Source organism: Pecten maximus, chromosome 5, assembly GCF_902652985.1.
Source record: "Pecten maximus chromosome 5, xPecMax1.1, whole genome shotgun sequence".
NCBI lineage: Eukaryota > Metazoa > Mollusca > Bivalvia > Pectinida > Pectinidae > Pecten > Pecten maximus.
Genome location: NC_047019.1, coordinates 39,082,805 through 39,105,275, shown reverse-complemented (window position 1 = coordinate 39,105,275; position 22,471 = coordinate 39,082,805). Strand labels below are relative to the sequence as shown.

The 22,471-nt window shown below is 37.9% G+C and overlaps 1 long non-coding RNA gene across 4 annotated transcripts in view; it reads right to left on the bottom strand.

The window, feature by feature from the left end:
* Positions 1–22,471, bottom strand: part of LOC117327989 — a 135,411-nt gene that overhangs the window by 23,125 nt on the left and 89,815 nt on the right. The window lies entirely within an intron of this gene.

Genomic DNA, 22,471 nt, shown 5'->3' with positions numbered 1-22,471 from the left:
TCTACATACCAATCTATCTCAAACTTTATTATAGCTGCTTACTAATAAATAGTGCTGTTGGTAGCCTTATTAGGTTATTGGAAATTTAACACTTGTACATTGTATTTATTGTATGATGAATGTAATGGTTTCCATAACAACCAACAACATGACTGTCGAGTTGGCCAGCTATTGTAATGGCAGGGCATGGCTTTATATCAATTTAAATGTGCTGTCACCTGATGTGTTATGATTTGTTTGACAGATTTTTTTCCAATTCCAACATGTATATGCATATATATGAAATCAAAAGTAAAACATCCAGTTGTTTTGAATTCACATTGTCAAAACAGATCAAACACTTGGTCAGTAAGGGCCCCTCATCAGCAGATGTTTTGTGAGATATAACATGTGAAATTAAATGCATGCAGTAATTCAACCTGATATTGGTATAAAGGTACATGTATCATGATCTGCTCAAATCCTGTAACATGCTAATGTCACCTGATGTTTCACTACTTTGATCAGAAGTAGAAATTTCAAAATCAACCTTTAGAAGTTAAAATAATGGAAATACTGTTTACATAAGTACTGATTGTAAGGTCAATTTCAGGTGGCCCGTTTATTTATCATACCCTAGATTTCTGAAGTGCTATGAGAGAACATGTGGTATTTTTTCAAATGTTTACTATTGTACATGTAAAAGACAGGTATTTTGAATTCAAATTGCCTAAACATATCAAAGCTAGGTCACTGAGAACTTTGGGTCCCCAGCAGCTGTTTGGTCGTTATATCATGTATTATAAGCTAGGAGCCAGTTTAATTGAAACAGACAGTGGTATAACAAGTTTCCTTGGGCTGATCAAACTCAAACTTAATGTAGATCGATCTTCCTTACCAAATGTGCTTTCTTGGATTGCTTTACAGGTCCGAAGGTCATAGGTTAAGATCACTGTTACTATAAATTTGTTTCCTTGTGATAACTCAAGTTCCTTTGGGCTCATCAAACTCAATTTTCATGCTAGTATTTACTTACCAAAAGCGCTTGTATTTGGGATTGTTTTTTTACTGGTCAAAGGTCACAGCTACAGTTACTATGAATAGAAAAATATATTTCTGTGCAATAGCTCTTGTAATCACCCAACCTTCTGTCCAGGTGAAACATCCACTTCCATGGAATTATTGTTTTGCATTTGTGATATATCATTCATATAATGATCGGCAAGATTAGTGAAGTGTTGTGTATATTAAATTCCAGTGGGCTATGACATTTAGTAAGTGTTGTGTATATTAAATTCCAGTGGGCTATGACGTTTAGTGAAGTGTTGTGTATATTAAATTCCAGTGGGCTATGACATTTAGTAAGTGTTGTGTATATTAAAGATTCCAGTGGGCTATGACGTTTAGTGAAGTGTTGTGTATATTAAATTCCAGTGGGCTATGACATTTAGTGAAGTGTTGTGTATATTAAATTCCAGTGGGCTATGACGTTTAGTTAAGTGTTGTGTATATTAAATTCCGCTGGCTATTATGTTTAGTGAAGTTTTGTGTATATTAAATTCCAGTGGGCTATGACATTTAGTGAAGTGGTGTGTATATTAAATTCCAGTGGGCTATGACGTTTAGTGAAGTGTTGTGGTATATTAGATTCCAGTGGGCTATGACGTTTAGTGAAGTGTTGTGTATATTAAATTCCAGCTGCCTATGACATTTAGTGAAGTGTTGTGTATATTAAATTCCAGTGGGCTATGACGTTTAGTGAAGTGTTGTGTATATTAAATTCCAGCTGCCTATGACGTTTAGTGAAGTGTTGTGTATATTAAATTCCAGCTGCCTATGACGTTTAGTGAAGTGTTGTGTATATTAAATTCCAGTGGGCTATGACGTTTAGTGAAGTGTTGTGTATATTAAATTCCAGTGGGCTATGACGTTTAGTGAAGTGTTGTGTATATTAAATTCCAGTGGGCTATGACGTTTAGTGAAGTGTTGTGTATATTAAATTCCAGTGGGCTATGACGTTTAGTGAAGTGTTGTGTATATTAAATTCCAGTGGGCTATGACGTTTAGTGAAGTGTTGTGTATATTAAATTCCAGTGGGCTATGACGTTTAGTGAAGTGTTGTGTATATTAAATTCCAGCTGCCTATGACGTTTAGTGAAGTGTTGTGTATATTAAATTCCAGCTGCCTATGACGTTTAGTGAAGTGTTGTGTATATTAAATTCCAGTGGGCTATGATGTTTAGTGAAGTGTTGTGTATATTAAATTCCAGTGGGCTATGACGTTTAGTGAAGTTTTGTGTATATTAGATACCAGTGGGCTATGACGTTTAGTGAAGTGGTGTGTATATTAAATTCCGCTGGCTATGATGTTTAGTGAAGTGTTGTGTATATCAAATTCCAGTGGGCTATGACGTTTAGTGAAGTGTTGTGTATATTAAATTCCAGTGGGCTATGATGTTTAGTGAAGTGTTGTGTATATTAAATTCCAGTGGGCTATGACGTTTAGTGAAGTGTTGTGCATATTAAATTCCAGCTGCCTATGACGTTTAGTGAAGTGTTGTGTATATTAAATTCCAGTGGGCTATGACGTTTAGTGAAGTGCTGTGTATATTAAATTCCAGTGGGCTATGACGTTTAGTGAAGTTTTGTGTATATTAAATTCCAGTGGGCTATGCCATTTAGTGAAGTGTTGTGTATATTAAATTCCAGTGGGCTATGACGTTTAGTGAAGTGTTGTGTATATCAAATTCCGCTGGCTATGATGTTTAGTTAAGTGTTGTGTATATTAAATTCCGCTGGCTATGACGTTTAGTGAAGTTTTGTGTATATTAAATTCCGCTGGCTATGATGTTTAGTGAAGTTTTGTTCATATAAATTCCAGTGGGCTATGACGTTTAGTGAAGTGTTGTGTATATTAAATTCCGCTGGCTATGACGTTTAGTGAAGTTTTGTGTATATTAAATTCCGCTGGCTATGATGTTTAGTGAAGTGTTGTGTATATTAAATTCCGCTGGCTATGATGTTTAGTGAAGTGTTGTGTATATTTAATTCCGCTGGCTATGATGTTTAGTGAAGTTTTGTGTATATTAAATTCCAGTGGGCTATGACGTTTAGTGAAGTGTTGTGTATATTAAATTCCGCTGGCTATGATGTTTAGTGAAGTTTTGTGTATATTAAATTCCAGTGGGCTATGACGTTTAGTGAAGTGTTGTGTATATTAAATTCCAGTGGGCTATGATGTTTAGTTAAGTGGTGTGTATATTAAATTCCAGTGGGTTATGACGTTTAGTGAAGTGTCGTGTATATTAAATTCCAGTGGGCTATGTCATTTAGCGAAGTGTTGTGTATATTAAATTCCAGTGGGCTATGATGTTTAGTGAAGTGGTGTGTATATTAAATTCCAGTGGGCTATGACGTTTAGTGAAGTGTCGTGTATATTAAATTCCAGTGGGCTATGATGTTTAAGTTAAGTGGTGTGTATATTAAATTCCAGTGGGCTATGACGTTTAGTTAAGTGTCGTGTATATTAAATTCCAGTGGGCTATGACGTTTAGCGAAGTGTTGTGTATATTAAATTCCAGTGGGCTATGATGTTTAGTGATATCGAAGTGTTATGTATAGTTTATTAAAAATTCCAGCAGGCTATGACATTTAGTGAAGTTTTGTACATATTAAATTCCAGGTGGCTATGGTGTTTAGCAATGGCTGCAGGTATTCATTACCGATTCCATCTTAGTACATGTATATATTACAACAGCCAAGGTTATCACTAAAGATAATGATTATATGATACATATCTACCTGTTGTAGAGATTATATGATACATATCTACCTGTTGTAGAGATTATATGATACATATCTACCTGTTGTAGAGATTATGAGGCAGATACGTTAGAGTCATGTTTTGTTAAGTACGTTTACCTTGTACTTTCCATGTATTTTTAAAATGATTAATCTTCCTTGAAATTCTAATTTAAATTATGAACTTCTATGTCAATGTATTTTCTGATATTTTCTATATAAAAATTTGTATATGCCTAAATCATGTTGTTTAAATGAAGTCAACTAAAGTGCAAGTCAATGTTAATGTCTGGGCTGCATTATGGGAAATCATCAAAGATCAATAAATGAACCAGACTAGAATCTTATAACTCTATAAAATCCCAGCAGTCTCCATCCTAATTCTCTAATCAGTAGTCTACTATATGTAACGTAATTAATTCCGTGTATAGCAGTCTCATCTAAGGTGATTACCTATGTTTTGTCTGCCACGATTCCTGTCTGTCATGTATTGCCCAGGGGAGAAAGCCTGTCCAGTCATACACCTACGGCCTCAAGGTCACCACTCAAGGTCAAACTCAGACACCTTCAGTTGTCAAGCACCTGTCTGCTCTAACAACCATCACTTCCTGTACATCAGGGTCAGTTACAGAATATAGGACAAGATGACATAACGGAATCCTGACAAAACTTGTCCAGCCAACCTTGTAATAGGTACACCTTACATAGTTTGTAGCCATGTTGATGTCAAAGTGACATCAATTATAAGGTGCTTCTTCTCACCTTTATACCTAAATCCAGGTGTGCTGTTGCAATGCAGTGCAGCATGCTAGGAAGCCACAAGGTCCAGTTACTTTTATTTTTAACTCAAATACTGCTGCTCTAAGGAAAAACTTAAATGAAAGCTCATAAAACATGTACTACAATTAATTTCTAAAATAGTAGAACCATTTAAAGTTGTATGTCACTTAATGAAGTACTAATTAAAGTTTCCATTATTTCTATAGGTGTTAAATCCAGATTTATTTTTCATTAAGGAGCAAGAAGTATTATTTAGCAGACCTTCAAGAGAGTTGAAGTACCATGCCAAATATCACTGAGGTTTTGACCCTATGGGTATATGGTGGGAGTGACACTATCCAAGTTATCATGGTCCCAAATACTACTTCCTAGGGCAACAAACTTGTTGGTCATTGACCTTACCCTGGTGTGTGGTTATGGGAGAAGTGGGCTTGGTACTGGTAGGATGGAAGGAGTAGAAAAATCAAATGAAACAAATATCAAACATATCTAAATGTTAGATGTATGGACTTGTGGCATGGAGTTGATTGAGTGTGTGTAGAATGGTTTACATGGTTGTTTGACATTGTTTATGGTAACAAGTTCTTACATATGAATCGCTGTGACTGTCCTACACCAGGGGGGTGGGGGGGGGGGGGGGGGCTGTGATAGCTCATCAGTCAGTTAGAGCACAGGCCACGTAACCGTAACCTCAGGTGAAGATCTGGGGTGCGTGGTTTGGCGCTCACTACCTGCTTCAGTTTGTGTTTCTTGGGAGAGAAGAAACTGTGGCCAGTCTGTGCTGCCTTGGTTGTGTTCTTGGGCAAGACACTTAACCATAACTCCTCTGGATGGTATGCAACAGCCTCCCCCTTATCTTGGTCAGTGAGGTAGTCACCAACTGTTACAAGGAGATCCCACCTCAAAATGACCCTGGCTCTTCACAGGGTGATAAACCCAGAAAACAAATAAACAAGTCCAACAGACCTATATGTTGACCTTGTCTGCTAGGTCAAACGTCTGGTGCACAACAAGGAAGGTTCTCATACTCATCCTCTCCTTCAGCCATAATTAAAACTCCACTTAACGCACCACGTACCTTACCATAGTTGTCACATTGCTGTTCCAGTCACCTGACCTCAACACTGCTATGTCCTAACTGATCTAGGTTACAACTCATTGTCCTTAAGGAACCTTTTTATTTTCCTTATCCAGAAACTTGATTATACCTATCTTACTGATAAATAAGTCCAAAAATGGTAGTTTATCATTTACCCTGTCCTGGAGAATTCTGCTATACATACTGTGACCAGATGCCCCTTAAAGAACTGGAATATAATTTCGCTTGTTTTCTAGTAACTTGATAAGGTTCCAAAGCCGGATGTCCATGTCAATAGGGTGTTGTGGTCCTATTAAACATATCTCTAACTAACTGAGAAATTATGACTTGTTTAGTCAATATCAGGTTCCTTACATCAATTTTGATGTTTGGAACAGCAAAGTATATGTTGTCAGAACTGCAGTGTTCCACCATGATGGGATCATGCAGAAAATATGTAAAAGATTTTCAAAAACATTTTGTGACATATGATGATACTGTAACAAAGGATTCTTTTAAATAAAACTTTAATTGAATCTAATTTCAAATATATCTTACTGATGATGAAACAACCAATATCAAGGTGATATCTTATTTTAATTTCTGTATTATAATATACATACAGTAAAATTTGATATACAAACGTGTTACACAGTAACATTGTCAATATTGAATATATGATGATTAGACTATTCTCAAGGTGCTGTGGTGGCATTGTCAATTAAAATATTACCCGATACCTACATAACATATTTCTGGGTCATTCAGGGACATATGATCCAGCCCAAACGTGTGAAACAGATGTGACCTTTTTACACTGAAAGCATAACTTACTGTTGACCTTGCCCTTGAAAAATAAACACAATACATAATAGAGTAGCTGGATGGTGAAGAGGAGGAGGAGAGTGGGTCGATGTGTTCCGAGGGGGCAGGGGGGGGGGGGGGATGAGGTGGGGGGTCATTAATGAAGATAAACAGCTCCATACCTAAGAGACCTACTTCTGAATTGATAAAGAGAATTTTACAAATCTAATAAAGAGTACATGAACTTTGGTCTGAGCGTAGTATGACTCCATACAGTGGCTGACCTGATACTAGTCTCTGGTGTCCATACCTAGGACCTCTCTGGAGAAAGCTGCTCTAGTTATCCTGTTACCAAAGATTTACAAACAAGATATGCTGAGTATGGCAGACCTCGGGTTACCTCAGGTCTGATAAGATGGAGAAGGAGATAGGGGGATTACTGGCTGGAGTTACATGGTAGTTGGTCCCTATAGCTACTGTTGTAGCCTTGAGTGAGGAGGGATGGGGGTTACAACATCCAATACAATGAGTATTTATGAGAGCTGTATTAAAATATATTGTCAGTTCATATTAGTGATGAACACACATTCTAATCACGTACTAAAACATCATATTACACATAATTTGTCCATTGGAATTAAACTCTCTGAATTGCAAAAATATCTTTTTAAAAGTTGAAAAGCAGATTTTCTGTACCAGGTTAATATAATATTTCAGTAGTGCATTGCATGAAGTAAAAGTTTGGACTTAAACAAGAGGCCTTTGGGCCTTAACGGTCACCTGAGTTTTGAAATATTTAATTTAATTGAACCCTTTTTGGCCCCGCCCAGGGGGTCAGTCTGGGCCAACATGTGCATACCATCAAACTGTCATCCCATGCTGATAATGTTAACAAAGTTAGAATGAATTCCAATAGAAATCAAACAAATGATAGTCAAAAAGGGGGTTAATTAGAAAAGGTCACTTGGAAGACTTCATCTCAGGTGACCTGCTTATAATTTATTCAAACAATTAATATCAATTAGAATGCCACAATTGAAAATAAGATATCATCTTTATTTAGATTGTTTCTAACATTTAAATCAACACCAGATCTATCTCATGATAAGAGTAAAAGTTGACTAAAGCTGTACTACAACATTTTGATTTCAAAGTTCAATATTTTGATGAGAGGTTTATGAGTGAGTCATTAAACATTTACTTTCACTTTAATAACTGCAACTGGTTCAGTCATTCCCAAACTTGCAAGAAATGTCTGAATCTCCTAAAGATATTACAAAAAAGAACTTTATCTTTTCTTTTTAAATTTTACACACTTTATTAATCAAGACGGAATCAGTGTCAGCAATATTTCATTTAATTTTGGTCTCAGGAAACATTATAACTTGTTGTTGGAAATGGCAGACAAAATATGCTGAAGTGAACAACTGTAAGGGTAAATGAAGAGGTTTTGGCTTATGTACAGGGAGCAGTACAGAAGAGTTGAGTCACTGCTCCTGTAGATGAAAACTAATAACAGGGCAGCCAGCACTTATCACATATACGAGAGCCCATTTACCAATTTCAGATGACTTTTTTATTCTTGTTTCGTTTTTTTCCTCAATTTACTATGAGAACTTTCCCATGCACCTGCACCATACATGTACACACGTCCCTGCCTAGGCCTAGTAGATCAGCATCTGTATCAGTATATCAATACACCACAGTTATCAGAGGAAACATACCAGGGATCCAGCTACTGGGCATCAAGTAGTCTGATACCTGATTACTGTTACAGCTATCAGTACCAATATCTATCAAATTTGTAAAGTTTAGTAGGATTCTGTGTGGGGTTGATAGGATACATGTCACATTTTAATGTAAGTGGAAGATATTACCTAACACTGGACATCAACAACTGGTTTACAGTAGGCCACTGAAGTTCTAAAACAAGGCTTTAACTGGATCATGGTCACAACTTTGTATTAGAAAACCCATCACCTAACACTGGACATCAACAACTGGTTTACAGTAGGCCACTGAAGTTATAAAACAAGGCTTCAACTCGATCATGGTCACAACCTAACACTGGACACCAACAACTGGTTTACAGTAGGCCACTGAAGTTCTAAAACAAGGCTTCAACTCGATCATGGTCACAACCTAACACTGGACACCAACAACAGGTTTACAGTAGGCCACTGAAGTTATAAAACAAGGCTTTAACTCGATCATGGTCACAACTTTGTATTAGAAAACCCATCACCTAACACTGGACACCAAAGAACAACAGGTTTACAGCAGGGCAGAGGTCTAATACAAGGCTGTAACTCACAGGTATACAGAAGGGCTCAGTACTAATACAAGGCTGTAACTCACTGGTTTACAGTAGGGCATGGTACTAATACAAGGCTGTAACTCACTGGTTTACAGTAGGGCTCAGTACTAATACAAGGCTGTAACTCACTGGTTTACAGTAGGGCTCAGTACTAATACAAGGCTGTAACTCACTGGTTTACAGAAGGGCTCAGTACTAATACAAGGCTGTAACTCACTGGTTTACAGTAGGGCTCAGTACTAATACAAGGCTGTAACTTACTGGTTTACAGTAGGACATGGTACTAATACAAGGCTGTAACTCACTGGTTTACAGTAGGATATGGTACTAATACATGGCTGTAACTCACTGGTTTACAGTAGGGCTCAGTACTAATACAAGGCTGTAACTCACTGGTTTACAGTAGGGCATGGTACTAATACAAGGCTGTAACTCATTGGTTTACAGTAGGGCTCAGTACTAATACAAGGCTGTAACTCACTGGTTTACAGTAGGGCATGGTACTAATACAAGGCTGTAACTCACTGGTTTACAGTAGGGCATGGTACTAATACAAGGCTGTAACTCACAGGTTTACAGTAGGGCTCAGTACTAATACAAGGCTGTAACTCACTGGTTTACAGTAGGACATGGTACTAATACAAGGCTGTAACTCACTGGTTTACAGTAGGGCTCAGTACTAATACAAGGCTGTAACTCACTGGTTTACAGTAGGACATGGTACTAATACAAGGCGGTAACTCACTGGTTTACAGTAGGACTCAGTACTAATACAAGGCTGTAACTCACTGGTTTACAGTAGGACATGGTACTAATACAAGGCTGTAACTCACTGGTTTACAGTAGGGCATGGTACTAATACAAGGCTGTAACTCACTGGTTTACAGAAGGGCTCAGTTCTAATACAAGGCTGTAACTCACTGGTTTACAGTAGGGCTCAGTTCTAATACAAGGCTGTAACTCACTGGTTTACAGTAGGGCATGGTACTAATACAAGGCTGTAACTCACTGGTTTACAGTAGGACTCAGTTCTAATACAAGGCTGTAACTCACTGGTTTACAGTAGGACTCAGTACTAATACAAGGCTGTAACTCACTGGTTTACAGTAGGACTCAGTACTAATACAAGGCTGTAACTCACTGGTTTACAGTAGGGCTCAGTTCTAATACAAGGCTGTAACTCACTGGTTTACAGTAGGACTCAGTACTAATACAAGGCTGTAACTCACTGGTTTACAGTAGGACATGGTACTAATACAAGGCTGTAACTCACTGGTTTACAGTAGGACTCAGTACTAAGACAAGGCTGTAACTCACTGGTTTACAGTAGGGCTCAGTTCTAATACAAGGCTGTAACTCACTGGTTTACAGTAGGGACTCAGTACTAATACAAGGCTGTAACTCACTGGTTTACAGTAGGGCATTGTACTAATACAAGGCTGTAACTCACTGGTTTACAGTAGGGCATGGTACTAATACAAGGCTGTAACTCACTGGTTTACAGTAGGGCTCAGTACTAATACAAGGCTGTAACTCACTGGTTTACAGTAGGGCATGGTACTAATACAAGGCTGTAACTCACTGGTTTACAGTAGGGCATGGTACTAATACAAGGCTGTAACTCACTGGTTTACAGTAGGGCATGGTACTAATACAAGGCTGTAACTCACTGGTTTACAGTAGGGCATGGTACTAATACAAGGCTGTAACTCACTGGTTTACAGTAGGGCTCAGTACTAATACAAGGCTGTAACTCACTGGTTTACAGTAGGGCATGGTACTAATACAAGGCTGTAACTCACTGGTTTACAGTAGGACTCAGTACTAATACAAGGCTGTAACTCACTGGTTTACAGTAGGGCTCAGTACTAATACAAGGCTGTAACTCACTGGTTTACAGTAGGACTCAGTACTAATACAAGGCTGTAACTCACTGGTTTACAGTAGGGCTCAGTTCTAATACAAGGCTGTAACTCACTGGTTTACAGTAGGACTCAGTACTAATACAAGGCTGTAACTCACTGGTTTACAGTAGGACTCAGTACTAATACAAGGCTGTAACTCACTGGTTTACAGTAGGACTCAGTTCTAATACAAGGCTGTAACTCACTGGTTTACAGTAGGACTCAGTACTAATACAAGGCTGTAACTCACTGGTTTACAGTAGGACTCAGTACTAATACAAGGCTGTAACTCACTGGTTTACAGTAGGACATGGTACTAATACAAGGCTGTAACTCACTGGTTTACAGTAGGACTCAGTACTAATACAAGGCTGTAACTCACTGGTTTACAGTAGGACTCAGTTCTAATACAAGGCTGTAACTAACTAGTTTACCGTAGGGCTCAATTCTAATACAAGGCTGTAACTCACTGGTTTACAGAAGGGCTCAGTACTAATACAAGGCTGTAACTCACTGGTTTACAGTAGGACATGGTACTAATACAAGGCTGTAACTCACTGGTTTACAGTAGGGCATGGTACTAATACAACGCTGTAACTCACTGGTTTACAGTAGGACTCAGTACTAATACAAGGCTGTAACTCACTCAGGAAGATATCACCTAACACTTGATACCAAAGAACAACAGCTGGTTTACAGTAGAACAGAGTTGAGGTATTGTGTAAGATTCATAGTTCTCTTGGCTTTACACTAGAAATATTGGTCTTCGCAAAGAACATTGCTCAGGTATGGTGTAAGATCCATAGCAGTTGAGGGTTGAGATATCCTTGTTTGTGGAACAGACCAAGTTTGATTGCTTTTCTCAGATACCTGCAACCAAATGTAAGCTTTTATGAAAATTTTTCATTGCGCAATCGTCAATGCTTCATGGATTGTGCATCATAATATATATCGTCATCATTTACAACTGGGTTACTCAACGTAAAATGATGATGTTACGTTATTGTGAGCAGCATCATATAGCACGTACCAACTGTCTTTACCCCCATGTGAGATCGATAGAGCTGTGTATCGCAAGGTGGGAAGCGATACGATTTGTATCGCGATACAGGGGTCACGATACGATACGTATCACGATAGATGAGAAGCTGATGACCCATCAGATATCTGGTATTCCATCATACAGTAGTCATGTTTGTATGTGGTATTTCCCGAATACTAGAGTCTTTGTCTACATTTGTAACAAAAAACATATGTTTCCCAAAAGCGTTCTTGAATTAAGATAATTTGGATTTGAAAGAACTCCAACAGGTAGCTTTATAGGCCACTAGAACGGCCTTGTCAGCATGTTGTTTACTACAAAACGTAAGCTAACGTTGTTAAAGGGAGATAACTACAAATTTTCAAGTATCGCGATACAAATCAAGGATAGACGATGCATCGGTGAATCGTTACACCACGATCGATTTATCTTTTCCCTAGCAACCACTGGATAACCCTGTGAAGAATGTGAAAATCAGAGTACTCTTGGTGTTACACTTGAAATATAAAGTATCGGTTAGTAAAGACTGTGAAGCTTTTAGTATGGTAACAGATCAGTACAATGGAATTGATAATTATCTTTTTTACTATGCTTTATCAGCAATGAACAAATATGTCTAGAATTAACTTAAATATTAGTAATTTGAATTTATAGCAAAATTTTCAATCCTCTTTTATGGCACTTCCATTTAGTGATGGGTGTTCCAGGTGATATGGGAGGTCAGAAATCTAAACAGCTGATGAAACAAACCTGTCAAATGTACCATGTAACCTCTGACTGATGAAACAGACACATCAAATGTATAACTGCGTCAGTTGTCCCTGGTGCTGTCGCCCTGCCAGGCACCTTACCTAATTACTCCTGGGAATGTGTTGACCTATAAAACATGCACTGCAATGCTCCTGAAATGATCAGGTATACTACATGCATGGTAATGCATGAAGAAAGTTGCACTGGTATATAAAGAACTCCCAGGTTCCCTAGACTAAGATTCTACACAAACTTTGACTTACTGTTGCAGGATGAGACACAAACATAAATCTGTAACCTTGACCTCCTGACATAGGACTAGATGTAGACATCAGTCGGTAACCTTGACCTCTTGACAAAGGACTAGATGCAGACATCAGTCTGTAACCTTGACCTCTTGACAAAGGACTAGATGCAGACATCAGCCTGTAACCTTGACCTCTTGACAAAGGACTAGATGCAGACATCAGTCTGTGACCTTGACCTCTTGACACAGGACTAGATGCAGACATCAGTCTGTGACCTTGACCTCCTGACACAGGACTAGATGCAGACATCAGTCGGTGACCTTGGCCTCCTGACATAGGACTAGATGCAGACATCAGCCTGTAACCTTGACCTTCTGACACAGGACTAGATGCAGACATCAGCCTGTAACCTTGACCTCCTGACACAGGACTAGATGCAGACATCAGCCTGTAACCTTGACCTCCTGACACAGGACTAGATGCAGACATCAGCCTGTAACCTTGACCTCCTGACACAGGACTAGATGCAGACATCAGCCTGTAACCTTGACCTGACACAGGACTAGATGCAGAAATCAGTCTAGGGCCTTTGCTTCTGGACACAGGATATTAGTCTGTAACCTTGACCTATACAGGATTAGACAGACATCCTTTTAGGACCTTAGACTACTGTCATTGTACCAGACAGACATCAGCCTGTAACCTTGACCTCCTGACACACCTGTGTTAGCATGCTTTTATGAATTTGGACTTTCCAGTATGTAGACTACATGTATATATATTAATGCCAACTGAAGCAGTCCTTGTTTAAATATTCCACCCTGAAGTAACATTGAAGAATAAACCTGTGTTATGTTATGTATAGAGAAGTTCTTCACCTACATATTGACTTAATGCATGTGTGACTTTCCATTTTACCAAAAAAAATTTATGGTGGCTTAATAGGGAGCCATCATAGGGATCAATAAAATTGGAGGTGTACTTATGAGATTGGCACTTCATCAGAAAATGCTAAAATACCATCAAGTGTTAACACCAAATTAGCCTGACCTTTAGAAATCAATTTAATGTTTACCATATTTTCCCTCTGATATAATCACAGGAAAGTTTGAATAACAAATCAGAACAGAATCAGACTGTACCAACCTCAATCAATCAGATTATGAATATAGGTATTACGTGTCATGAAGACTTATCTTACAAGTAAATGTCAAAAGGTCACTTAGGTCCTCCTACACAAGTTTTCTGTATAGCGATTCTATCCAGATAATAAAGTAATCTACCCTGGGGAACCTTTAAACAAATCTTAACATACAACTGTCATAACAACCCTAGGGAAGCTTTTAACAAATTTTTTATTTACTAACATACAACTGTCATACCTTGTGGGGACAAAGTGACAAATTCTAAACCTTTGAGATGAAATCCTGAACTACCAGTAAATATTCAGAATGGGACAAATTTAACCATAATAGTCTTTTCTCTGTGAGAATTAACTTTTACCACTTACATACGATATTGTACTCACACAAGTTTAGTACCAGTGGTCGATACAGAGGTCCGATACAGAGGTCCGATACAGAGGTCCAATACAGAGGTCAGAATCCCGATACAGAGGTCCGATACAGAGGTCTGATACAGAGGTCAGAAACCTGATACAGAGGTCCGATACAGAGGTCCGATACAGAGGTCAGAATCCCGATACAGAGGTCTGATACAGAGGTCAGATACAGAGGTCCGATACAGAGGTCTGATACAGAGGTCTGATACAGAGGTCAGATACAGAGGTCCGATACAGAGGTTTGATACAGAGGTCCGATACAGAGGTCCGATACAGAGGTCAGAATCCCGATACAGAGGTTTGATACAGTGTACAGAGGTCAGAATTCCGATACAGAGGTCCGATGCAGAGGTCAGAATCCAGTGACAGAGAAACACATTGCCTACTGATTAAATGGTCTATTATATGGTCTTTCTGTTTGTGGACAGAAGAGTTTCAGTGTATGGCTGTTTTGGTTTCGTCCTATCAACAGTTATTGGTCATTAAAGAATGTTGGTTTACACGGTCAGTATCTATATTGTGCGACAATTTACATCTTATTTCAAGGATTTTCTTGGTATTAGGGGTAATAATACTCTTTGTGGTTTCCTTACATTAAAATTATCCTGAGTAATGTGACATATGATCCCTACCTAAGGCTGTCATTAACTTGTCATACATATTTCGTTTTTATTTCAGAGGTTTTCTTCAGTTATATTCATCATAATAACCTATACAATATATTTGTATGAGGATATGCAGATGAGTGGTCGTGATTATGAGTCAATCAGCTACATGTAATAATCGATGTTATGTAGTGGACAGATGAGTGGGCCATGTTTATGAATTAATCAGCTACATCACATTGACAAAACATTTTAATGGTATTCTAACATATATTCTGTTTTCACCTCCCGAGTTTTCAGTTTGGGAATGTGAGTTGACCTGAGTTGACCTGTATTCAGCCATTCCTTATGCAATCTCGACAGTTTTTATTGCCCATTTTACTAACATACGAAGTAATTATTATTATCTAAAAGAAGTTAAAACATGCGATTTCAAAATTTCCTTCAGACAATTTGATGTAAATCACCAAGAAGTTGCTGTGATACTTGTCATAAATAACAAGAGTAAGCCTCACACAGCCTGGTGGTGACATTACTTAGTATGTTGTAAACATGAGAAGTAGGCCAGAAAAGAACAGCTAAAGATTTTAAGTTAGAGGTCAAGTGTCCATAGGAATGTGCATCTATAGTGATAATCTCAAGGTCAAGCACTTGTTTCTACCCAGGTGCCCTTACACATTATATAAACATAGCTACAATGAAGTACATTGCCCTTTACTACAGGAAAGTTAGTGTCGAGATTTTCATATATCATGACCAGTATTGGATTAATGAGTGGTGTTTTCGGACTCTAAATCATCATCAGAACATTACCATTGAAGGTTATGTACACTGTGTTAAATGCATACAATGTGTATTCAAAACTTAAGTACACTTTGAGGTGGTAAAATGTATACAAGAGTATTTTGTTTAAACTTATACTTTAGTTTCAATATTATTTGATCAAAGATGTTTAAGGGTCTAAAAGGGATAAGGGGCCCATATAACTGTATGATGTACCTAAACCTCCCAGTGGTATAACTGTATGATGTACCTTAACCTCCCAGTGGTATAACTGTATGATGTACCTAAACCTCTCAGTGGTATAACTGTATGATGTACCCAAACCTCCCAGTGGTATAACTGTATGATGTACCTAAACCTCCCAGTCCTATAACTGTATAATGTACCTAAACCTCCCAGTGGTATAACTGTATGATGTACCCAAACCTCCCAGTGGTATAACTGTATGATGTACCTAAACCTCCCAGTCCTATAACTGTATAATGTACCTAAACCTCCCAGTGGTATAACTGTATGATGTACCTAAACCTCTCAGTGGTATAACTGTATGATGTACCTTAACCTCCCAGTGGTATAACTGTATGATGTACCTAAACCTCCAAGTGGTATAACTGTATGATGTACCTAAACCTCCAAGTGGTATAACTGTATGATGTACCTAAACCTCCAAGTGGTATAACTGTATGATGTACCTAAACCTCCAAGTGGTATAACTGTATGATGTACCTAAACCTCCCAGTGGTATAACTGTATGATGTACCTAAACCTCCAGTGGTATAACTGTATGATGTACCTAAACCTCCCAGTGGTATAACTGTATGATGTACCTAAACCTCCCAGTGGTATAACTGTATGATGTACCTAAACCTCCCAGTGGTATAACTGTATGATGTACCTAAACCTCCAGTGGTATAACTGTATGATGTACCTAAACCTCCCAGTGGTATAACTGTATGATGTACCTAAACCTCTCAGTGGTATAACTGTATGATGTACCTAAACCTCCCAGTGGTATAACTGTATGATGTACCTAAACCTCCCAGTGGTATAACTGTATGATGTACCTAAACCTCTCAGTGGTATAACTGTATGATGTACCTAAACCTCCCAGTGGTATAACTGTATGATGTACCTAAACCTCCCAGTGGTATAACTGTATGATGTACCTAAACCTCTCAGTGGTATAACTGTATGATGTACTTAAACCTCCCAGTGGTATAACTGTATGATGTACCTAAACCTCCCAGTGGTATAACTGTATGATATGTACCTAAACCTCCCAGTGGTATAACTGTATGATGTACCTAAACCTCTCAGTCATATAACTGTATGATGTAGACCTAAACCTCCCAGTGGTATGACTGTATGATGTAGACCTAAACCTCCCAGTGGTATAACTGTATGATGTACCTAAACCTCCCAGTCGTATAACTGTATGATGTAGACCTAAACCTCCCAGTGGTATAACTGTATGATGTACCTAAACCCCTCAGTGGTATAACTGTATGATGTACCTAAACCCCTCAGTGGTATAACTGTATGATGTACCTAAACCTCCCAGTGGTATAACTGTATGATGTACCTAAACCTCCCAGTGGTATAACTGTATGATGTACCTAAACCTCCCAGTGGTATAACTGTATGATGTACCTAAACCTCCCAGTGGTATAACTGTATGATGTACCTAAACCTCCCAGTGGTATAACTGTATGATGTACCTAAACCTCCCAGTGGTATAACTGTATGATGTACCTAAACCTCCCAGTGGTATAACTGTATGATGTACCTAAACCTCTCAGTGGTATAACTGTATGATGTACCTAAACCTCCCAGTGGTATAACTGTATGATGTACCTAAACCTCCAGTGGTATAACTGTATGATGTACCTAAACCTCCCAGTGGTATAACTGTATGATGTACCTAAACCTCCCAGTGGTATAACTGTATGATGTACCTAAACCTCTCAGTGGTATAACTGTATGATGTACCTAAACCTCTCAGTGGTATAACTGTATGATGTACCTAAACCTCCCAGTGGTATAACTGTATGATGTACCTAAACCTCCCAGTGGTATAACTGTAAACCTCTCAGTGGTATAACTGTATGATGTACCTAAACCTCCCAGTGGTATAACTGTATGATGTACCTAACCTCCCAGTGGTATAACTGTATGATGTACCTAAACCTCCCAGTGGTATAACTGTATGATGTACCTAAACCTCCCAGTGGTATAACTGTATGATGTACCTAAACCTCCCAGTGGTATAACTGTATGATGTACCTAAACCCCTCAGTGGTATAACTGTATGATGTACCTAAACCTCCCAGTGGTATAACTGTATGATGTACCTAAACCTCTCAGTGGTATAACTGTATGATGTACCTAAACCTCTCAGTGGTATAACTGTATGATGTACCTAAACCTCCCAGTGGTATAACTGTATGATGTACCTAAACCTCCCAGTGGTATAACTGTATGATGTACCTAAACCTCCCAGTGGTATAACTGTATGATGTACCTAACCTCCCAGTGGTATAACTGTATTGATGTACCTAAACCAGCTCAGTAGTATAACTGTATGATGTACCTAAACCTCCCAGTGGTATAACTGTATGTCGTAGACCTAAACCTCTCAGTGGTATAACTGTATGATGTACCTAAACCCTCACAGTGGTATAAACTGTATTGATGTACTAACCTCCAGTGGTATAACTGTATGATTCCTAAAAACCTCAGTGGGTATAACTGTATGATGTACCTAAACCTCTCAGTGGTATAACTGTATGATGTACCTAAACCTCCCAGTGGTATAACTGTATGAGTACCTAAACCTCCCAGTGGTATAAACTGTATGATGTACCTAAACCTCCCAGTGTATAACTGTATGATGTACACCTAAACCTCCCAGTGGTATAACTGTATGAGTACCTAAACCTCCCAGTGTATAACTGTATGATGACCCTAAACCTCCCAGTGGTATAACTGTATGATGTACCTAAACCTCCCAGTGGTATAACTGTATGATGTACCTAAACCCCTCAGTGGTATAACTGTATGATGTACCTAAACCTCCCAGTGGTATAACTGTATGATGTACCTAAACCTCCCAGTGGTATAACTGTATGATGTACCTAAACCTCCCAGTGGTATAACTGTATGATGTACCTAAACCCCTCAGTGGTATAACTGTATGATGAACCTAAACCTCCCAGTGGTATAACTGTATGATGTACCTAAACCTCTCAGTGGTATAACTGTATGATGTAGACCTAAACCTCTCAGTGGTATAACTGTATGATATACCTAAACCTCCCAGTGATATAACTGTATGATGTACCTAAACCTCCCAGTGGTTTACCTGTATGATGTACCTAAACCTCCCAGTGTTATAACTGTATGATGTACCTAAACCTCCCAGTGGTATAACTGTATAATGTACCTAAACCTCCCAGTGGTATAACTGTATAATGTACCTAAACCTCCCAGTGGTATAACTGTATGATGTACCTAAACCTCTCAGTGGTATAACTGTATGATGTACCTAAACCTCTCAGTGGTATAACTGTATGATGTACCTAAACCTCCCAGTGGTATAACTGTATGATGTACCTAAACCTCCCAGTGGTATAACTGTATAATGTACCTAAACCTCCCAGTGGTATAACTGTATGATGTACCTAAACCTCCCAGTGGTATAACTGTATAATGTACCTAAACCTCCCAGTGGTATAACTGTATGATGTACCTAAACCTCCCAGTGGTATAACTGTTTGATGTACCTAAACCTCCCAGTGGTATAACTGTATGATGTACCTAAACCTCTCAGTGGTATAACTGTATGATGTACCTAAACCTCCCAGTGGTATAACTGTATGATGTACCTAAACCTCCCAGTGGTATAACTGTATGATGTACCTAAACCTCCCAGTGGTATAACTGTATGATGTACCTAAACCTCCCAGTGGTATAACTGTATGATGTACCTAAACCTCCAGTGGTATAACTGTATGATGTACCTTGACCGTGGTATAACTGTATGATGTACCTAAACCTCCCAGTGGTATAACTGTATGATGTACCTAAACCTCCCAGTGGTATAACTGTATAATGTACCTAAACCTCCCAGTGGTATAACTGTATGATGTACCTAAACCTCCCAGTGGTATAACTGTATAATGTACCTAAACCTCCCAGTGGTATAACTGTATGATGTACCTAAACCTCCCAGTGGTATAACTGTTTGATGTACCTAAACCTCCCAGTGGTATAACTGTATGATGTACCTAAACCTCTCAGTGGTATAACTGTATGATGTACCTAAACCTCCCAGTGGTATAACTGTATGATGTACCTAAACCTCCAGTGGTATAACTGTATGATGTACCTAAACCTCCCAGTGGTATAACTGTATGATGTACCTAAACCTCCCAGTGGTATAACTGTATGATGTACCTAAACCTCCCAGTGGTATAACTGTATGATGTACCTAAACCTCCCAGTGGTATAACTGTATGATGTACCTAAACCTCTCAGTGGTATAACTGTATGATGTACCTAAACCTCCCAGTGGTATAACTGTATGATGTATCTAAACCTCTCAGTCGTATAACTGTCTGATTCACGTTAGAGTATCTCTTTTTTCATTATTGCCAGTGTACACCTTCTCAATAGCCAAGTTCACATGAGGACATTCACAGCAATAAGTACAGAAAGGACCTGACAGAATTTCTCTTGCTCTAGGTTATGTAATTGGAGATATACATCATTTAAAAGATCAAATTTGTTTTTGCAAAGGTCAGGTTAGGTGAAATAAAACACATAAGCAAAAACTCAATTTAGTCAAGTGTTGCAGATTCTAATGTGGCTGTGTACAAAAGCAGCATGCAAAGATGTAAACTTGAAGCAGATGTGCAATACAACCTACAAAATGTTGTGACCATTTGATGTCTTTTATTTCTTTATATTTTTCTTAAATATCTTGTAAACAACTTAAAATTAAAGAAATATCCCCCATTTCAGACTCATGCAGTTTCTGTCTTCATCACAGTCTAGACATGAAGTGCTTCAGACTATATACATGTGGTAAATGTGATTTGTGATAAACACAAGCATTTCACTTCCATTTCACTTCCGCATACATGTATGTAGCTACATAATATGAGAATTTCAACAATACTTCTTCTGACAGCATAAAGTCATGTTTAGGCAGAGAATAATAAGCTGACTATACTAATTTAACTTTAAATCAATTGTACTTGAAAAAAGTGCAGAAACAGCATTTTATTTATAGCAAGCTAGTGGCCTTATTGAGAATGACAATATCACCCCATAGTGTGCTCTGAATCATTAAAACCTAGTAAGAACACTTTAGGACTAAGTAATCTACCATTTTTTCTGTTGAAATACACTGTATTAGACTATGGAATAGGTTTTTTTTAAATGTAGAATAATGTGTTAATTTGATATATAATTCTGGTGTCCTTGACATTTGATTACAGTTCTGGTTGCCTTGATATTTGATTTATAGCTCTGGTGTCCTTGACATTTGATTTATAGTTCTGGTGGCCTTGACATTTGATATACAGTTCTGGTGGCCTTGACATTCGATTTATAGTTCTGGTGTCCTTGACATTTGATTTATAGTTCTTGTGTCCTTGACATTTGATTGATAGTTCTGGTGGCCTTGACATTAGATTAATGATATCGGTGTCCTTGACATTTGATTTATAGTTCTTGTGTCCTTGACATTTGATTTAGTTCTACAGTTGTCCTTGAAATTTGATTTATAGTCTCGTGGCCTTGACATTTGATTTATAATTTTGGTGTCCTTTGGGACATTAAATGTGGTCTCCCCATGGCCACCATCAACAGCAGTTATGTGAAACTGGAGTATCTGACATTATATGTGAAGAAAGAAATTCATTGTACTAATGTAAAGTATGTGTGTATATAATTTACCTTCACCTTGAAATGGGTAACTTAAATTACTATCATCTTTTTGTGTATATATTAATAGACCAATTGAAGAGAATTCAAGTCTTCTGCAATTTCATGCAAAAATATATGATTTATACATATTTCCATTGTCAAACTTCTGAGGTATTTACCGCCTAACTAAACTTTTACAAAGCAGTTAACATGTAGATTATAACCCCCTAAGTACAACATGCATGTTGTCTGATAGTAATGGATGTAGAACTATTGTCCAAGCTTGTGAGTTTGGCCACCATTTGTGTTGCATATGGTATTGATAATATCAAAGAATTAAGAGGCAATTAGTCTACAGGAAAACATGTCTTTATCATTACACATCAGAACAAAGCTTCTCAGGACTTTGTAACACTACTAAACTTTTCTCAGGGTTTCTCATAACACTTCAACACTATGACTGGTTCAGTACAAACCATTTCTCTGGGTTTCTCTTAAATATGACTAGTTCAGTTTTGAACTATATAGTTATTTAAAGTAAAGTTGTCTTTGTAAAATTTCGTTTTCAATTCATATATTCTGATGATAATTAAACTGATATGTCAGATAGTTTTTAAGCCCATTCTATTCTATAGATTTTCTCTTGTTCTCCTGAGGTGCAATCTTAGCCCATTTTATTAAAGAGTTAGGGGGCCTGACTATCTATCAAACATAACATATTAACTGAGGAAAATTTTTAGGATATTGAAGTTAATTAAAGCAATGAAATAAGAAAGGTTATTTTTTGATTTTACAATTACTTTCTAAAATAAAAATATCGTTTATCTTTCTGTATTCAGTCTTCATTATGCATAAAACATCTATGATATATTGAAATTTAAGTGTGTA